The 17,510-nt window shown below is 46.1% G+C and overlaps 1 protein-coding gene and 1 long non-coding RNA gene across 16 annotated transcripts in view; one reads left to right on the top strand and one right to left on the bottom strand.

The window, feature by feature from the left end:
- The window catches only part of DLGAP1 (DLG associated protein 1), a 328,135-nt gene that overhangs the window by 250,086 nt on the left and 60,539 nt on the right, over positions 1 to 17,510 (top strand). The window lies entirely within an intron of this gene.
- On the bottom strand, positions 1,719 to 12,241 carry LOC132503275 (uncharacterized). Of its 4 annotated transcripts, none has more exons than XR_009534564.1 (5): positions 11,731 to 12,241; positions 8,267 to 9,474; positions 4,547 to 5,018; positions 3,982 to 4,085; positions 1,719 to 3,507 (listed from the first exon to the last, which is right to left on the bottom strand). It is a non-coding gene; the product is annotated as an uncharacterized LOC132503275 (long non-coding RNA). The 4 variants fall into 4 exon arrangements; XR_009534565.1 differs by having other exon boundaries at positions 9,358 to 9,474; positions 11,731 to 12,232; XR_009534567.1 differs by having other exon boundaries at positions 4,547 to 4,578; positions 9,358 to 9,474; positions 11,731 to 12,196.

Raw genomic sequence — 17,510 nt, forward strand, 5'->3', positions numbered from 1 at the left:
AAATCTCCTCAGGAGTTTTCAAGATGGTTTTTGTATTATTGGAATTTTGTTGTAACAAATAACGTAGGAAGGAAAGAAAAGAGAGCCTCCTTCCTGTGTTTGAGATATAAGTGCCACACCATGTCCCCTTACATCATATTAACTACATCATCCGTCTCATGACACTGTGAGGTCACCGAGGCTGTTACACAAACTCAACAGATGAGGAAACAGGATGAGAGCTGAGTCATCTGAGGTCCTGCAGCCACTAAGTGGCAGGTCAGGATTTAACCAGGTCTGGTTGCCTTCAACGCACTGCCTTTTCCAGACACCACTGGAGGAAGCTGGGCCACCACACCTGAGCACCTCTTTGAAATACAGACAGTCTGGTTTGGTGAGATCTTATATAATAGCATTTGCCATACAGAATCATTTAATCCAACAATAAGTATAATAGGAAACAAAGATCTACCTGATCACTAATTTCCCTCTGCTTTCATACCACAGCATCAGCGTAACAGGAACAAGCAAAGTGTGATGAATTCTATAGGAAACATGTAGGAGGGGCTCACAGAACACAGATGAAGTGAATCTTGAAGCATGAACAGGAGTTTTCCAAGCCAGGAAGGACGCTTAGCATCTGTAAAGTCATTGCATAAGTGCCAGGCCAAACAGATCAATAAGCAAATCAATCAGTAAAATTTTTAAAAATAAAATTAGAGTGGACTTCCCTGGTGGTGCAGTGGTTAAGAATCCACCTGCCAATGCAGGGGACACGGGTTCGAGCCCTGGTCCGGGAAGATCCCACATGCCGCGGAGCAACTAAGCCCGTGTGCCACAACTACTGAGACTGCGCTCTAGAGCCCACGAGCCACAACTACTGAGCCTGCGTGCCACAACTACTGAAGCCCGCAAGCCTAGAGCCCGTGCAAGCCACCGCAATGAGAAGCCCGCGCACCGCAACAAAGAGTAGCCCCCGCTCGCCGCAGCTAGAGAAAGCCCACACGCAGCAACGAAGACCCAACACAGCCAAAAATAAAATAAAATAAATAAATAAAATTAGAGTGACTTAGATGGTAAAAGCGTTTATTTTCTCCAATAGTATCAAGTCTAGAGGTAGGGCAGCCAATGAATGTACCAAAGTCAGCTTTGTGCCATCTTTCTGTCTTCTGGAGTAGGGGCTCCGTGTGTCCCCAGATGGCAGCCACAGTTCAGGGTATCCCTTGCTGATGACAATGTCCGGGGGAAGAAAAGGGATGTCCCTGACTTGTGTCGCTTTAAAAAGGGCGGTAAACTTGCCATGAAGCACTCGCATCAGAATTCCTTCCTCATCCCTGCCTTGTAGAACAATGAAGATTCAGCCTCCAAATCTAGGGAGGGGCCCCCTCCCCAAAAAGTCATGGCTGCTTGGAAGGGCCCTGTTAGCAAGGAGGGTGGTTATGAGAAAGCAAACAACACTTGCCACAGGCATAAAGGCATGAAAAAAGATGATATTCTGGAAACAAGTTGTTAGGTGTGAAAATGTCAGGAGAAACTAATAATTCACACTGCAGCCAGGTGGTAAAGGAGTTATATGCCAGTGTTTGGCTGTGTCTCCAAAGTCCGTGTTCCTAAAGCTTTTAAAGACAGTAAAATATCAGCAGTGTTAAGAGGTTTTTGTTTATTTTTTTTTAATGTGGAAGTTGTATATAATTTCCTTCAAAAACAAATGGGTAAAAAAAAAAGACAACAGCAACATATATGGTAAAAATAAAGCTATTTAATTTAGTCAGGGATCATGGCAGTGTAGAAATAATAGTGTATCTGGTCTTTATTTTGACATTTGCACTTTGTTATGATTACAATAGTAACAAGTATTCATTTTTTTAAATCAGAAAATTCCAAGAAGCTCAAAAAATAAAGTAAAAATCATCCATAAGTCCACGGCTTGGCTATAACTACTTGGTGTGCATGGAGTCCTCACATACATAGTGGTTTTATACAGGGTTGCAGTAGAAAGTGACAAATTTTCCGTCAAATGAAGGCAAGCTACTGCTGGTCTGTTTAGAGGGGGAAAAGCAACAAATAAAACAAATGTACACGCTGACTTACATTATAGAATAAAACATAGCACATAACATAGGAGGGAAAAGTAGTATAGCTATTGTTTTTGTTTCTTTTTTTCCCTAAAGGGGTGTATTTCTGGTTTGTTGACTTTCTATTTTACAGAGCAGGTTATCTAACGCCCAAACTCTGTAACTAAGGAAATAACACAAGTCTGTCCTTGAAAGCAGGGACTGCGAGGTGGTCCTGGCCGGGAGGGATGGGGGATGGGGTACAGGAACTGAGGCCAAGTCTCATCCTGGTGAGTTACAGCTTTGGTCCTCAGAGTGGCATCAGATCAAGGCACGAGGGCCTCAGCACTAAAAAAGCCACTGGGATGCTCGAATCAGTACCTTGAGGAAGGCTGGGTCCATTTGTGCCTCTGCAGAAGGGCATCTACAAGGGGTCAGGATGCAAAAGTTTCTTGAATTTTTCACTTCCAGTTTTTAAAAGGAAATCTGAACATCTCTGCATCTAACAGCAAGATTGGTTTTTAAAATGTTGGGACCTGCCTGGGCAGGAACCCGTTATGAATGCTGTTGGCTTTTGGGTTTTTTTAGTCCCCTATTTCTTTAATTTTATTTATTTATTATTTAAAAATATTTGTTTATTTGGTTGCGCTGGGTCTTAGTTGCAGCTCAAGGGCTCCTTAGCTGTGGGATCTAGTTCCCTGGCCAGGGACTGAACCTGGGCCCCTGGCATTGGGAGCACAGAGTCTTAACCGCTGCGCCACCTGGGAAGTCCCTTCTTTAATTTTATGATTCTCTTTCAGGCACACTTTTTAGTGGCACTACCGATTTCTGGGTAGAAGGTTTTTTTGTTTGCAGCTTGCTGTTAAAAATCTATAGAAAGACAGACAATATCGTGCCACTAGAGAGCTGTTTGACCTTGGGAAAGTCACTTAACCTCTCTGGTCCTTAGTGCAAGCCAGAGGTTCAGAGTGGCAGCCTGGAAGAGATCTTAGAGGTCATTGAGCTCTGCTCCTCTGTATTATCTGAGGCTCAGAGAGGGTGAGTGACCAGCCAGGGGTACAACAGCTTTCCCCGCATTTTATTATTTTGAGTTTTAAGAGGAGGAGTCCAGTGAATTCGGAAGTTAATTAGGTTGTGTTTGAAGAGCAAATGAACAAGAGACACTTCAGTGTAAACGAATGAAAACTCAAGCTTTGAGAAACAGAGATACGGTATTTTATAACTATCCAAATGGGTTTGTAGGAAGGAAGTGTGAACTGCGTAAGATGTGACACATTCGATGCACAATATTTACCCCCAACAAATATATACTGGCTGCCCCTTGGAGCTTAAAGTTCTGTAAGGAACCGAGAAGATAATCATGATGCAATAAGTGCTCTGTCAGATAAAACGTCAGGGGTTCTCATGAGAACTAAGAGGCGTTTAGAGGGACTTCCGGAAGCCTTCCTGGAAGAGGCGACACCTCAGCTGATACCTGAAGGAGAAAGAGGACAGAACGTTCCTATAGGGAAATTCCATCTGCAAAGGCCAGGGAACTTGGTGGCTTGAACAGCTAAAAGGAAAAGTGGTCGGGAGGACGTGGAGTTCTGAAACCTGAAAGGATGAGGAACTAAATAATTAGAATCTCCAAAGCCCCAGACCCACGTCTTTATCCCAGAGGGCAGAGCTGTCAGCCGGATCCGTTCATAATCTCCCCCTCCTGCTCTGAGCATGTATAACAGTTTGGAGCCAAGGACAAGACAGAGCCCGTGAGACCAATTAGAAAAGTATTTCTCAAACTCCTGACAGACAAGATACATTCTACCTGTTAACCCAGAATGTACACAGATCTCGGGACACACACTGACACAAGCGTCCCAAAACCGAACTTACTTTTCCTTTGTTTGATGCACTCTGACGTTTTCTAATCTATTCCGTTTTTTTTAAATGGTGAAACTGCATGACCCACCTCAACTGATTTCATGATCCGTTAATAAGTCACAACAGGTAGTTTGAGGAACGCTGGCTGAGGTAGGAAGTTGCTGTCATCCTCCAGAGAGGAAATCATAGGATCTAGGGAAGCAGAAAGGTGGATTGTAGGATGTGGAAGGATTCCAGAAGGATTTAAGAGATAGGAGGGAAGGACCCAAAGGAATTAGAGGTGATGCCCAGAGTTGTGGCTTGAAATCTGGGTAGGAAAAGGAGTTACTTGCTAAGATAGGGAAAGTGAACTTGAAGATCTGCTAGGAGGGTAAAGACACTGAGTTTTTGAAAAATGCCCATTTTGTTTGGTCAACACAAATGTACCTCTTCATTTGAGGCCTATCTGAAGAAAAAGCGTCTAAAGGCTACATTATGTAATTCCAGAAAGTGGTCAGGTTTTACTAAAAGAGGGAGCAAAATGGTGGTGTTGAAAAGGAGGAAACCATTCGTCGTAGGGCGGTGGGTAGGTTCTGCAGCGAGCCTCAAAATCCTACATAGAAAGGACAGTCAAGCTATAAATCCCGAGGAAACAACCCAGATCGAATACTCACCTGGTGCTTTGCTGTGGCTGCCATCAGGGCTTCTGTAAGACAGAGAATAGGGTAAGTAGAGCCTTTGACTTTTCAGGTACCAGACCCGTTGGCAGGAGTTAACTTCTTTACAAAGTTGGCACCGCTTTTAGAATCCCCGATCACGAGTTCAGGAAGGGAGCGGGCGTTGCTTATGCACTTCTTGTAAAAATGAAAATCCATCAACTTTATTCTTCACGCACGTTCTCCAACAGCATCGGGTCAAAGGGACTTTTTTCCTTCCTCTTTTCAGAGCTTCCAGGTCCCAATCTGGCTCCTTCTAAATCTTTTATTTTACAAAACAATAGGGAGTGGTGGTAGCCTGTGGCTAGTTGAAGATTTTGAACAATAGGTGTTTCTGAGCCGGGTTTATTGAAATGGTCCTGTCTGTGTCCTGGGGGTAGATTGTAAATGAGATGTCGACAGGAGCTCTTTTGTGTGGATGGCATTCGGCCTGAAAGAGAGGAATTTCCTTACTGTGCTAGTATTTAAAGTAGATTTGTTGCTGCTTTTGCTAAAACTTTTTATGCAGCTTCTGGAGCTAACAGGACTGAATGAGTCACTGGATAAGACGGAGACTTCCTGCCCTCCCTAGCAGGGCTCCGACTCTGTCATTTACATTTAGAAAGGACAGACTAAGAAGATTGCTTGGATTTTCATCAGCTTGAGCCTCTTTTTCAGATCGTCACGGGGACCTGAGCCGCCAGCAATCCGTTACCCCCAGGAGAGGGTGGCCAAGCCGGGCTGTTTTTCTCACTCCCTGGAAAACTTCTGGCTGTTTTGCTCGCTTTCTTTTTAAAATCCAAGGAGAGAGACAAACACCTTCTCCCGCCTTACGCCTTCCCTTTTTTGTAAATGACAGGCAATTTCAGTTTACTGTAATTACCTCGGGCTGAGGTTGGACCAACTCCACTCTTAGAAGATAAGGCAACAGTTTTATTACCTCTCAGCCAGGTGCCTGGGGGTGACAAGGCTGGCTTTTATCTGGAGACGTCGCAAGGTTATCAGTAACAGAAAGGGGCTGGACCTTTGAGCGGCGGCCATTAACATGCTTCCCTTCCCTGTGATCAATTTCCTAACTCTTTATTGGTAATGAATGTTGATCCAAAGACCAGCGCTGGTCTCCTCCAGTGTTTCCGCATTCCGGCACCTCAGCACTTCGGCAATCCTGCTGATAAATGGTGTAAATTGCAACCACGGGCCAGTCCCCTAACATGAGCTTGAAATTCCAAACAAGGACCCAAACGTACAACCCACTGAACAGCTTAACTTCCTCTCATTTGGTAGGTTTACAGTGGGTATAGCTGGTTTTTCAAAGAATTGATTAATAAAACCTTTCACCTACAACAGTAGAAATCCAAAAGAATCAAAATGATTTCGCTTTACTATCCATGGTTCCTTTTGAAAAGTAAAATGTAATCCACACCAGGAGGCAGTGCGGGGCTTGTTCTAGATTAAAAAAAAATTTTTTTTTCTAGTGCTTGATCTATTTCTGCCTGCAGTTCACGGACATGTCTAGCCACACAACGGTTTATTCTTTAATTCAAGCTATTTTACATGGAGCCTGTCTGTTATCTCTTGGATTGGAAATGTGGGATAAAAACTTGTGATCTGAAAATGATTTTCCAGCTGTGTTCTGGGTAGAGCTTTAATGAATGAGGAATGCCCTTAGGAATCAACTTTTAGGTGAGTGTCCTGGGCTGCATCAAATTAGCGCAGCAGCCAGCCTGGACCTAGCGTGGAACCACCCTCCTGTCAGTACAAAGTACGGTGGGCCAAGGAGAAGAATGTTACTTTTATCTCTTTGGCTGTGAAGTCAGATCATAGCTTTAGGGTACAGGATGAGAATGGGGAAGAGGATGGAAGGGATGGCTCAAAACACACACACGGGCCTCCCTGGTGGCGCAGTGGTTAAGAGTCCGCCTGCCGATGCAGGGGATACGGGTTCGTGCCCCGGTCTGGGAGGATCCCATATGCCGCGGAGCGGCTGGGCCCGTGAGCCATGGCCGCTGGGCCTGCGCGTCCGGAGCCTGTGCTCCGCAACGGGAGAGGCCACAACAGTGAGAGGCCCACATACCGCAAAAAGAAAAAAAAAAAAAAAACACACACACACAACACGCCCTCACACACAAGCACACAACCTGGCAGATATGAAGTGTTTATCTCCAAGCGTTTATCTTCAGACTAGGCATTCTGTAATTTTTGTAGACAGCATTCCACAGTGGGAAGAGGCCAGTTAAAAGCCCCTATAAGTACCCCTGTTACCATTATAACAAAAACCAACAAAGGTGTTTCTGCCAATGGTGTGTGAAACACAGTGACAAACCAATGAACACCCAGAACTCACATGGTCAAGGAAAGAGAGACAATGTCAGAAGTATTATCGAACTTGAAATCGGATTCCTCTTTTCCTTAAAGATGTAGAAACCTTGCCCACCCACCAGGCCAAGCCCACCACCACCCAGTCACTACCCATCCCCCATTCTCCTCCTGGGCCAGGCTGGGACAGAGCTCCGTCCAGGACCAGAGATGCCCTGGAGGAGGAGGCCCCTGGCGACACCCACGCACCTGAAGGAGTGGGTGGCCACCATCCTTCAGCGCTCTGAAAGCCATAGGCCAAAACCTGCCCTTGCAACTACTTGCAGAGTGACTGTTTCACCTTTTCCGGCAGACAGACAGGTTAGAGTACCCAGGCCCCCCAGGGTGTGTCATGCAAGTCAGCTTTCTACAATCCAAAAAGTTCTGAATTCCAAGCACGTTTGACCAAGAGATTCAGAAAAAGGCTTTTGGACATTGCTCTCATGAGGGTTCAGAGGAGAATCTTAATGATAGATTATAAAGCAGCTCTTTAAAAGAAGAGAACGGAGGCATAGATGAGAAGAACCCAGGTTCCAGTCGGACCCCACTCTGCAGAAGGTGGGCAACCCAAACTCTCTTGCCTCCAGTCACTTGTGGAGTTGGGATTATAGGTCCAGGTACCTGGCTCCCAGGAAACACAGTGAATGTGGATGCTGGTGGGCAGTAGCTAGAGTAAACTGATAGATTTTAGTGCTGGCCTCACCAGTTTGCTGGGATTTTAAAAAACATTTTATTGGAGCAGAGTTGATTTACAATGTTGTGTTAGTTTTAGGTGTACAGCAGAGTGAATTAGTTATACATATGTTCATTCTTTTCAGATTCTTTTCCCTATAGGTTATCACAGAATATTGAGTAGAGTTCCCTGTGCTATACAGTAGGCCCTTGTTGGTTATCTACCTTATATATATATAGTAGTGTGGGTATGTTCATCTCAAACTCCTGATTCATCCCTCCCCACCACGTTTCCTCTTTGGTAACCTCAAGTTTGTTTTCGATAACTGTAAGTCTGTTTCTGTTTTGTAAATAAGTTCATTTGTGTCATTTTTGAAAAATTAGATTCCACAGGGAATTCCCTGGTGGTCCAGAGGTTAAGACTCCGTGCTTTCACTGCTGTGGGCCCGGGTTCAATCCCTGGTCAGGTAACTAAGATCTCACCAGCCACGTGGCATGGCCAAAAAAAAAAAAAACAAAACAGATTCCACATATAAGTGATATCACATGATATTTGTCTTCCTCTGGCTTATTTCACTCAGTATGACAATCTCTAGGTCCATCCATGTTGCTGCAAATGGCATTATTTCATTCTTTTTTATGGCTGAGTAATATTCCATAACATATACATACCACATCTTCTTTATCCATTCCTCTGTTGATGGACATTTAGGTTGCTTCATGTCTTGGCTACTATAAATAGTGTTGCAATGAACATTGGGGTGCATGTGTCTTTTTTATTTTTTTATGGTTTTCTCTGGATATATGCCCAGGAGTGGGATTGCTGGGTGATATGGTAGTTCTATTTTTAGTTTCTTCAGGAAACTCCATACTGTTCTCCATAGCGGTTGTACTAATTTACATTCCCACCAACAGTGTAGGAGGGTTCCTTGATATTTTTATTTAATTCTGGCAAATGACCAAAACCCAACTGTACAGTGGAATTGTGAATGCAGTCTGAAGTGGCCCTTTATGAACCCACTGTAAAGGCTGATGGTGTTTGCTGTGTGGTGCAGACAGAAGAAGACTGGGGGGCCCCAGCCAAGTTCTTCTCTGGATCTGTGTCCTCATCTGTCAGTGACACAGTTGGATAATGAGGTGTCATTTTGAAGCACTGATCCTGTCATCTGAGAGTCAGTAAGGGGCTGGTGTCCTTTCTGGGCCCAGCGGGCTGGTAGACAGTATTCCACAGCTTAACCCACAAAGTCTATCCTGTTTTTCCTTTGAGGAGGGGGATTTCAGGGAGGAAAGCGGAAAGAAGTCAGACGAATAATTAACTGCCTCACTGCACAGATCAGGCCCCCCTACATGCCTTGCTCTCCAGACACAGGTGATTATTTCTCATCGCCCTCCAACTGACAGGAAGACATGCTGGATACATTTTCTTTCTTCTTTGCTTCCTCATATATCCTGTTTCCCCCAGTTTGTCTGATGCAAAAGCTTCTGCTCCAGGTGGAGCCAGCCGGCCAAGCCCTCTGTCCACAGGGCAGCAGCATCAGGCTGCTTTGACACAAGGTCTGCCTTCTCTCCGAAGCCCAGGGTGTTGGCCAGAGAGCAGAGGCTCCTGATCGATCCAGCCAGAGGTTTCAGTGAGGACTCAGCCCGATGGACCATCATGAGACATGACCTCACCGGGTGTGGGCTCAGCACCCTCACTCTGCATGGCCAGCTCACCGTTTCAAGGGAGACCAGTGGGCAGTGTGTGCCCGAGACCCTGCTCTCACCTGGAGCCAGTCAGCGACTCCATCTGGCCTCAGAGCTCAGTACCCGCTGAGGTCCGCTGTGTGCCCCACGGCGGAGAGTCCTGCTGGGCTGTGTGATTGCATTCCAGGTTTCCCTTGCTTTCCAGGTCCATGGTACAGGTGTCATGAAATGAGACCAGGAATAAGAAGTCAAAGAATAATAAGGAATGGAAGGAACTGAGGAGGAAAGGCAGCTGCTCTGGGGAAAGGGCAGTGAGCATCACAGCCCCACATGGATAAAGCCCAGCAGAGAGGGTGGAGGAAGTTAGGTGGATAATCCATAGGACTAACTGCTTCCAGCTAATACGAGGTGGGCCTTTCACATTCTAGCTCCATGTCAAAAGCTGGCCAATCACAGCTGCATTTGGCCAGCATATGACCAAGGCCAAACAGAAGTGGGCATCAGTGATGGGAGATTATATTGCAACATCCAAGGTCCCAGAGACTGGCTTTGCTGAGTATTCATTTTCTTTCTACCCTGGTGACCGTGCTTTCCTAAGTATTAGTCCCTTTTTCTGCTTCTCCAGGAAATCCCTTCTCATCCCTGTTCCTTCCTTCACGTAACAAGTATTTTCCACCATACGACTATGTGCCACGAATGGTCTAAGTACTGTAGTCGTCATGAATACAATGGACAACAATGCCTGACCTTGTGATTCTTACATCCTTAACTAATTCCTTTCTCTCAGTTTGGTCGGGAAAAAATAAAAAATTTCACCTAACAGGGAATACAGGCAAGTATTGCTAAGAAGTGACATCTAACAAGAAATGAAAGCTAGCTGATGAAAAGCTTAAAAGCAAAATGTCCTTCCCCACTCCTGGCACCATCCCTACCTCAGGTATCCCAGGCCTGTTATCTTCCAACAAGACCCAGTCTGCCCGAACCTGAGGAGGTGGGACCAGCTGCCCAAACAGGAAAACTTATTTCATTCTGTAACCCTGACCTTGGGTCCTGAATCTTCCCCTCCTGTAAACAGTCCATTCAACCCAGGAAGACCTGCTGACTTGGCTGGGACAAATTCTGAAAAATTCACATGATGTTACAAACATTAAAAAAGAAAAAAAAATCTCTAGATCCTAGAGGAAGTGGTATATCTGATTCAATCGTTAGAAATTGCTTCATAAAGTCATGGAACAAATGGAAATTTAATCCTAACAGATGACACTGCCAGGGCAGTCACTTGTGTGCATGGATGACTCAGTAGCATCTGTTGGAGAGGCTGGGAAAATGAGCCATGAAATCCTGAAGGCATTCCCTGCTGGAAGCAACAGCCCCGCCTCGCAAATTAGTAAGCCAGGCGTTCTGAACATCCTGCTGTGAACCTTTGTGCCTAGTTCTATGAAGGTTATGACTCACCTGAGCTACCGGTCAAATGATTCTTACTCAGAGACCTCAGTTTTTAATCTTACTATTAAATGATCAAGGCAACAACCAGCCGAATGTCTGTCTACTTTCAAGATGTTCCTTTGAAATGACTGATTTTAGGCAACAACTGGTTTTACATAGGGTAAGCCCCAACTTCTCATATTAACTGGTTGCCAAGCTTCATTAAAGGGTCACATTAGAGGCTTTAGACCTCTGTCCCTGGACCTGGGCCTTCTAAATGACTTTCCTCCAAACAGCACTTAACTTCCTTTAATTTAGTTAATTAATGGAACTTTTTGAAGAGAACGGTTACTTTGATCTAAACTCCTTTCTTGGTTTCCGGTTAACATTTCCAGAGAGGGACAAAGAGGGATGCCCTCACGCCTGGCAGCACCTCACAACTGCAGTCCTTCCTCTAAATCAGAGACCATGGAGGGCGGGAGAAGCCGTGAGAGGAAGAAGGCTGGTTAAAACTACTGCCCTTGGCATTTTCGTGGGTGTTTGCCCCAGACAGAGATAGAAGAGCTAGGGTGGGGCTGCAAAGCACGCTCTCTGGGAAGCTGGGCCTGCGGTTTGGAAATCCTCAGTCATCCTTGCAAATGAACTAACTGGAAACAAGCGATGGGAATGAGAAATGCTTCTACCTGCAAGCTTCCTGCAAACAAGCGACAAATTCAGATAAAGATGGAAAATGCAAGTCCCACCCACCAGGAATCCTCAGTTTCCTGGCTATTCATCCTCACTGCCATCCACCTAACCAAATGGCCACAGCAGCTTTTGCTTTTCAGCTTGCCAAGGAAACAAAAACTGTGGCCCTAGCGGCTGCTTTGAAAAAAATAAAGGGTCAGCAACCTCAACCCAGAGATCTTACCCTGCAGCACGGGTAAAATTTTTGTTGAGGTGATAAATTAAAAAGCAAGACATCTGACTCTTGACTTCCACTCTGCGTTTTTTGGGCAAACGCAGCCCGGACGTCCCGCGTGACTTACCTGGGAGCCGAGCCTCGGACTGAAGTTGTACCTTGAAAGGTACATCGGTGATGTTCCGAGCTTGGTCACCAGGGGGCGCTCGAGAGCCGGGCTGCCGCAGCAATACTTTGTTTTCTCAGACTTGGAGTGGCGAAGGGGGAGGGCGTGGGGGGGAGGGGGAGGGGTGGCGAGGGAGATGCAGCTGGCTTTCAAAAAATCCTTTTGTTCTCTGAAATCCTGCCGCTTGCCGTTTTAGAAGGAAAAGGTTGCCACGTTACCTGTTGCCAGGGTCCTGAGAGTGCTTGGGGAAAATGTGGGCGACAAAGGTAGCGCACAAAGTCCTGGGCTCGGTGGCCTTCCAGCCCTTTGGCCGGGCTTGGCGCTGACATTTGGAGAGCAGCTGCCGCGATCGCCGAGCATTGTTTGGTTGTAGTTCTAACAGAGGAGTGGCTGCGTCTTACATCATTTCCAGGCATGAAGTGCCTGGGGCTTTTTTTTTTTTAGTGACTAATTTTCGGATCCCTCCCTCCCTGGAGTTTGGGACAGAACATGCACTGTGCACGACAGCCTCACCTCAGGAAGCCCAAGTTTTGTAGCAACTTGTTAAACTAACTAGGGTGCCTCAAAAGGAAAAAAAAAAAAAAAGCTATGCTTCTGAAACAAACCTTTCCATTCTTCCTTCTGAGAACAATGTTGTGTTTGATTAGCCATGGAGGCTGCTCCCTGAAAGATCTGCTCTCCCCACCAGGGCCGGGCTGCTATCGGCTGAATAGATCTCTGAGCCAGACAAGCCTGGGCTCCGGGCATTTGTCTGGCATTAGGAAGCGTCTGGAATACTAGTAACTACCAACTGGCGAGCCTGATGACTACAGGAGTTCTTAACACCACCCTTCCCTCTCTGTCCACATCCCTCTCCGCCCCCCTCCACCCGTACACAAGCCTGCTTTTCTCTACTTCGAGGGAGGAAAGGTTAGCTCGTTTTCTGTGGTTTCCGTGGCGGATGGCTCTGGTGGTAATCAGTCCCATAGCCACGTACCTGGAGCCAAAACTAACCAGGACAGAGGCCAGCAGAAGCCCTGTGCCCCGTCCCCACAGCCCTCTGATCACCGCCGCCTCACCATGGGGCCAGCAGGCTGCGGACGCTGACCACCACACTTTGGGTGGCCTGTAGATGTTAAGCTGTAAATATTTTGAAACAAGGGGGCGATTTTTCCATGTGTATTTTGTTTCGTGGAGTTTCTCTCCTTTTGCAAAATTTTTCAAGTTGCAGCTGGGCACCCCTTGCTGACCACTCCAAATGCATTCATCCTCCAGACCTTTGCACTCCTAGCTCAGTCCTCTGGGTCAAAGGACTCCCAGAGGACTGAGCTAGGGGCAGTTTCCTGGAATTCCTCGTGGAGAGCGTTATCTTCTACTGGACGTGGTGTTTCAGGGAAGGCTTACTAGGCGGATGAATACAGGCAGTTTGGCTGAACAGAAGAGGTGGGATTGGAAGCCCTGTGAACATCTAGGAGCAGCATGACTTCGAGAAGTCAGTTACCTAACCTGAGCCTCAGTCTTACCATCAAACAAATGGGTTTAGTGAGATCTGGGTCATGAGACCATGTCTATTAAATTATTTTTTTAATTAATTAATTTATTTGTGGCTGCATTGGGTCTTCACTGCTGCTCTCGGGCTTTCTCTAGTTGCGGCCAGCAGGGGCTACTCTTCGTTGCAGTGCACGGGCTTCTCATTGCAGTGGCTTCTCTTGTTGCGGAGCATGGACTCTAGGTGCGAGGGCTTCAGTAGGTGTTGCAGCGGGCTTAGTAGTTGTGGCTCACGGGCTCTAGAGCACAGGCTCAGTAGTTGTGGCGCACGGGCTTAGTTGCTCCGCGGCATGTGGGATCTTCCTGGACCAGGGATCGAACCCGTGTCCCCTGAATTTGCAGGTGGATTCTTAACCACTGGGCCACCAGGGGAAGTCTTGTCTATTAAATTCTTAGCACAGCGTGTGTTACGGAGGAAAGATGGACCCTCCAATGATTCAGTTGATCTAAGGGCAGGTGAAGTGTGTGGACTCATTCTCCATCTCATCAACTTTGTTTTCACCTGGGTTTGTGCTTTTATCATGTGAAGGATTCCAGCTAGATCACAGATTTGTCTGGCATTTGGTGGGGCAGTCCAGACTGGGGAGCATGTTACCCCGGGGAGGATGATCTCCACCGTTGATTGTAAATTCAGCACTTCGGGGCCTTCTTGCCCGGAAGTAGTAGCAGCAAACTTCTCAATTAAGAGTTTTGTCTTCATCGGTGCCAATATGTGCTCCCAGGATGCCAGAACATTCCTCACTGCTACCAACAGCCTGCTGGTAACTCTCCCTGACCTCCTCTCTTAGCATCCTTGTCAATGGGTCCCTACTTCTCAGACAGAGAGCTCACTCCCCAGCGAAGGGCCCATATTCCATCCTTGGACGACCGACTCCTAGAAAAATTCTTTATGCCTCTCTGAGCTTTTCCTTTTGTGGTTTCCCTGCGGGCCTCATACGGCCTGAGGCCATGCCATCCTTTACACAATAGCCTTCGAAATAATGGGAAACCCCTCCGTCTACCTTCTCTTGCAAACGAAACACCCTCTCTCCTTAAACCATTCCTTATAAGATATGGTTTTCCTCTCCTCAGAGAACCCTGTGATTTCCCCTTAAAGGGAGGGCAGGAAGGCAGCAAGGCAATCCTTCCCTCATTCTAGATATCACATATCTACACAGACACACCGTCATAGAAATAGACAACTTACCTGACGTTAAAACCACAAGTCTACTCTTCCCGTCCTGTATTTGTGCAGTCCTGCCTTCATGTCCCAAGTTTAGGTGCTCCCACATTTCTTTCCTTTGGCCTCTCCACATCGTTTTGCTTTCTAAAGTAGCCTGTAGTTTCCAGTTACCTCTCTAGTCTCTCAATCTCACGTGCAATACCACTGCCCTGTCCCCTGGATTTGCGAACGTTCCAAAATCAGTGCTTCTCAAACTGTCTCTGGTGATGGACAGTTTGTTTGCTTATTGGATGTCCAATCTGTTGCAGGTCAACATTTTGGTAAAACGCAATTAAAATGAATTACTAGAAGAAAGAAATTTTAAAAAACAAAAACATGCAAAAAAACAAGCCGTCATCATTCTAATGGATTCAACTGACAGAATCTCTGTAGAATTGCTATAAAGTTTCTAAACGCTTCCTCTGGATGTTTTCATGACCTATCTCATGGTGCACTCATCAGATACTTTGTGAATCCAAACCTGTCTGTGGATTACACTTTGAATAACACTGGGTCTGTGTGGTAGGTGTGCTGGAAATGCTTAACAACCAGCTCTCTGCGGGGGGGGGGGGGGGGGGGGGGGATACCTACTGAGTCACAGCACTTGCCAATTTCCGTGGTGTAAACACTCAAACCAAGGTCAGTTTCAAGCTAGCAAGGAAATGTCACTGAACACAGACTTGGGGAGGGGTTTGCACAGTTGAATCTAGCAAGCTGATAAGAGCCAGCTCCAGCGCCCCACTGTTAGCCCCATTCCATTTTTTAAATCTCTTTTCCAATAAAGCACTTCCTTTTGAGGGCGTGTTAACCTCCTGTTCAGCTGGACCAAATCACTCAAATCAGGAGACCTTTGTCCTCGATAGAAACTAGACCGTGGTTCCAGGCAGCCCTTCTCTCTCTGGTGGTCTGGACTCAGCAAGAGCAGACCATCTGATACGACTCACTGCAAATCCAAAATTGCTCTGACTAGTAAAAGCAGATCAAATCACAGCCTGCTTTGTGGTTAAAAACGAGGAAGGAGGGGCTTCCCTGGTGGCGCAGTGGTTGAGAGTCCGTCTGCCGATGCAGGGGACACGGGTTCGTGCCCCGGTCGGGGAGGATCCCACATGCCACGGAGCGGCTGGGCCCGTGAGCCATGGCCGCTGAGCCTGCACGTCCAGAGCCTGTGCTCCGCAACGGGAGAGGCCACAATAGTGAGAGGCCCTAGTACCGCAAAAAAAAAAAAAAAAGAACAAGGAAGGACAACTTGTTTACACCTACAAAGTCAGCCATGTACTTGTATATTTTGGAATTCTTCTGTTGATCTTTTGTGTTTTTATTTGGAGTTCCTTATGGGCTTGTTCTCGTATCTGAAAGCGTTTCTAACATTCGGCAACCAGGAACTGCTAAATAATTCCTCAACATAGCTTTAGAGTATGTGACCCATTAGCTCAGCCAGTAAGTCCATATGAATAAGAAGAAATAAAAAGTAGGTTTGCTCCTACATCTGTTTTGTGTCCAGCTGACATACATAGCATAACCGGAATGAAAAGAGAGTCCAGGTAGTTTTCCAGAAATCCTTCACCACTCCAGACAAAAATAATCCCTGGCTCTGGTCTTTCTGAGACTTACAACAGCATTATCTTTCTATGCAAATGGAGAAAATATTGAAGAATCAGCTACAAACTGAAATAGGGTAGGAATTTGTTCTCATTTGGTTTTCTCCATAAGTTCTTCTTTAAAAAAAAAAATTTCTTAACTCAAATGTAAAAACCGATCTCTGGTCTCTTGATGCATTACACTACTATGTGAATGAAAGTAATGACAGTGAAATCTGGAAACCTGCTCCTGCTGACTCTTCTTGTAAATGGATAGGAGACTTTTCAGCCAACTTTGCACTGGGATAGCACATCACCAGGACCCAAAGAAGGAGAAAAAAAATCAATGTATCTGATATGAACAAATAAACCTATCTGACAAAGGAAAGCGGTAATAATGATTAAACCAACAGCATCATTTCTTTTTCAAGTTCCCCTTGAGTAAAAGTAGCACTTGCATTTTTTAATCAGTGGTTTTGAGAATGTTCCTCTTAAACAATGAAGTGTTTCCCTTACTGCATGTAAGCCCCTCATTTTTTGTTTCTGTCTTGACCAGACAAGACTTATTAACTTGTGTTTCACCGTCCTTGGGCCCCACTCTACCACACGCCTCCTGGTGCTCAGACCTCAGTGTATTCTAAATCATTCGTGGTGCTGAATCACGAGAGTAGAATTTTAAAAACAAAACGACAACAACAACAAAGACAGAAGAGAAGTGTTTAGGGCTTAGCCTGCAAAACTAAGAAAGCGTGATGCTCGGAAAAATTGGGGGATTTAGCTGTCTGAGTTTTTGGAGCAGCCTCAAATGCACAAGAACTGGGGCATGAGGAGGAAGGGAATTGCGAGAAGTGTGAGTCGTGTGTTGGGTCTCCTTTCTTCGCCCTCAAAGTGCAATCTTAAAGATTTGAATTCCTTTGAAATTCCTATTTGATGACTGACAGGTGGTGCTTCTTTGACTCCGATGGCCCTGGCAGAATTGTGCCAAGCTCTAAACACCAGTAAAATCTCATAGTAAAGCCCCTGGGATGTAACCCCATGGCGGATGGTCCCCTAATTCAGAGCGAGCCAATCTCAAATTCTTACCTCCTTTGGGCATTGGGGCTGGGCCAGCCTGTTGAGGAAGCCACGTCCCCGGGGTCTTCCCTGTCCAGTCTAACCCTAGTGGATGCCTAGCATTGCTGCTGCTGTCCTGAAAGTCCCCAGCAATCCAAGTCCCCAGAATTATCCCTATTGATATCGAAGAGGTAATGATAACAGCCACCAGATGGCGCCAAATTGCATTTGGCCCCGGGGGTGCGTAGCCAACCCCAACATCACACTGGGAATAATGTGATACCCCCACCCCCTAATCATAGGTACCACATCGTGCTGTAAATCACAGCAAATGATACGATACTGTATTTGGCCGCGTTGTCTGGTTTTGATTATCCACACCC

This window comes from Mesoplodon densirostris, chromosome 15, assembly GCF_025265405.1.
Source record: "Mesoplodon densirostris isolate mMesDen1 chromosome 15, mMesDen1 primary haplotype, whole genome shotgun sequence".
Lineage (NCBI taxonomy): Eukaryota > Metazoa > Chordata > Mammalia > Artiodactyla > Ziphiidae > Mesoplodon > Mesoplodon densirostris.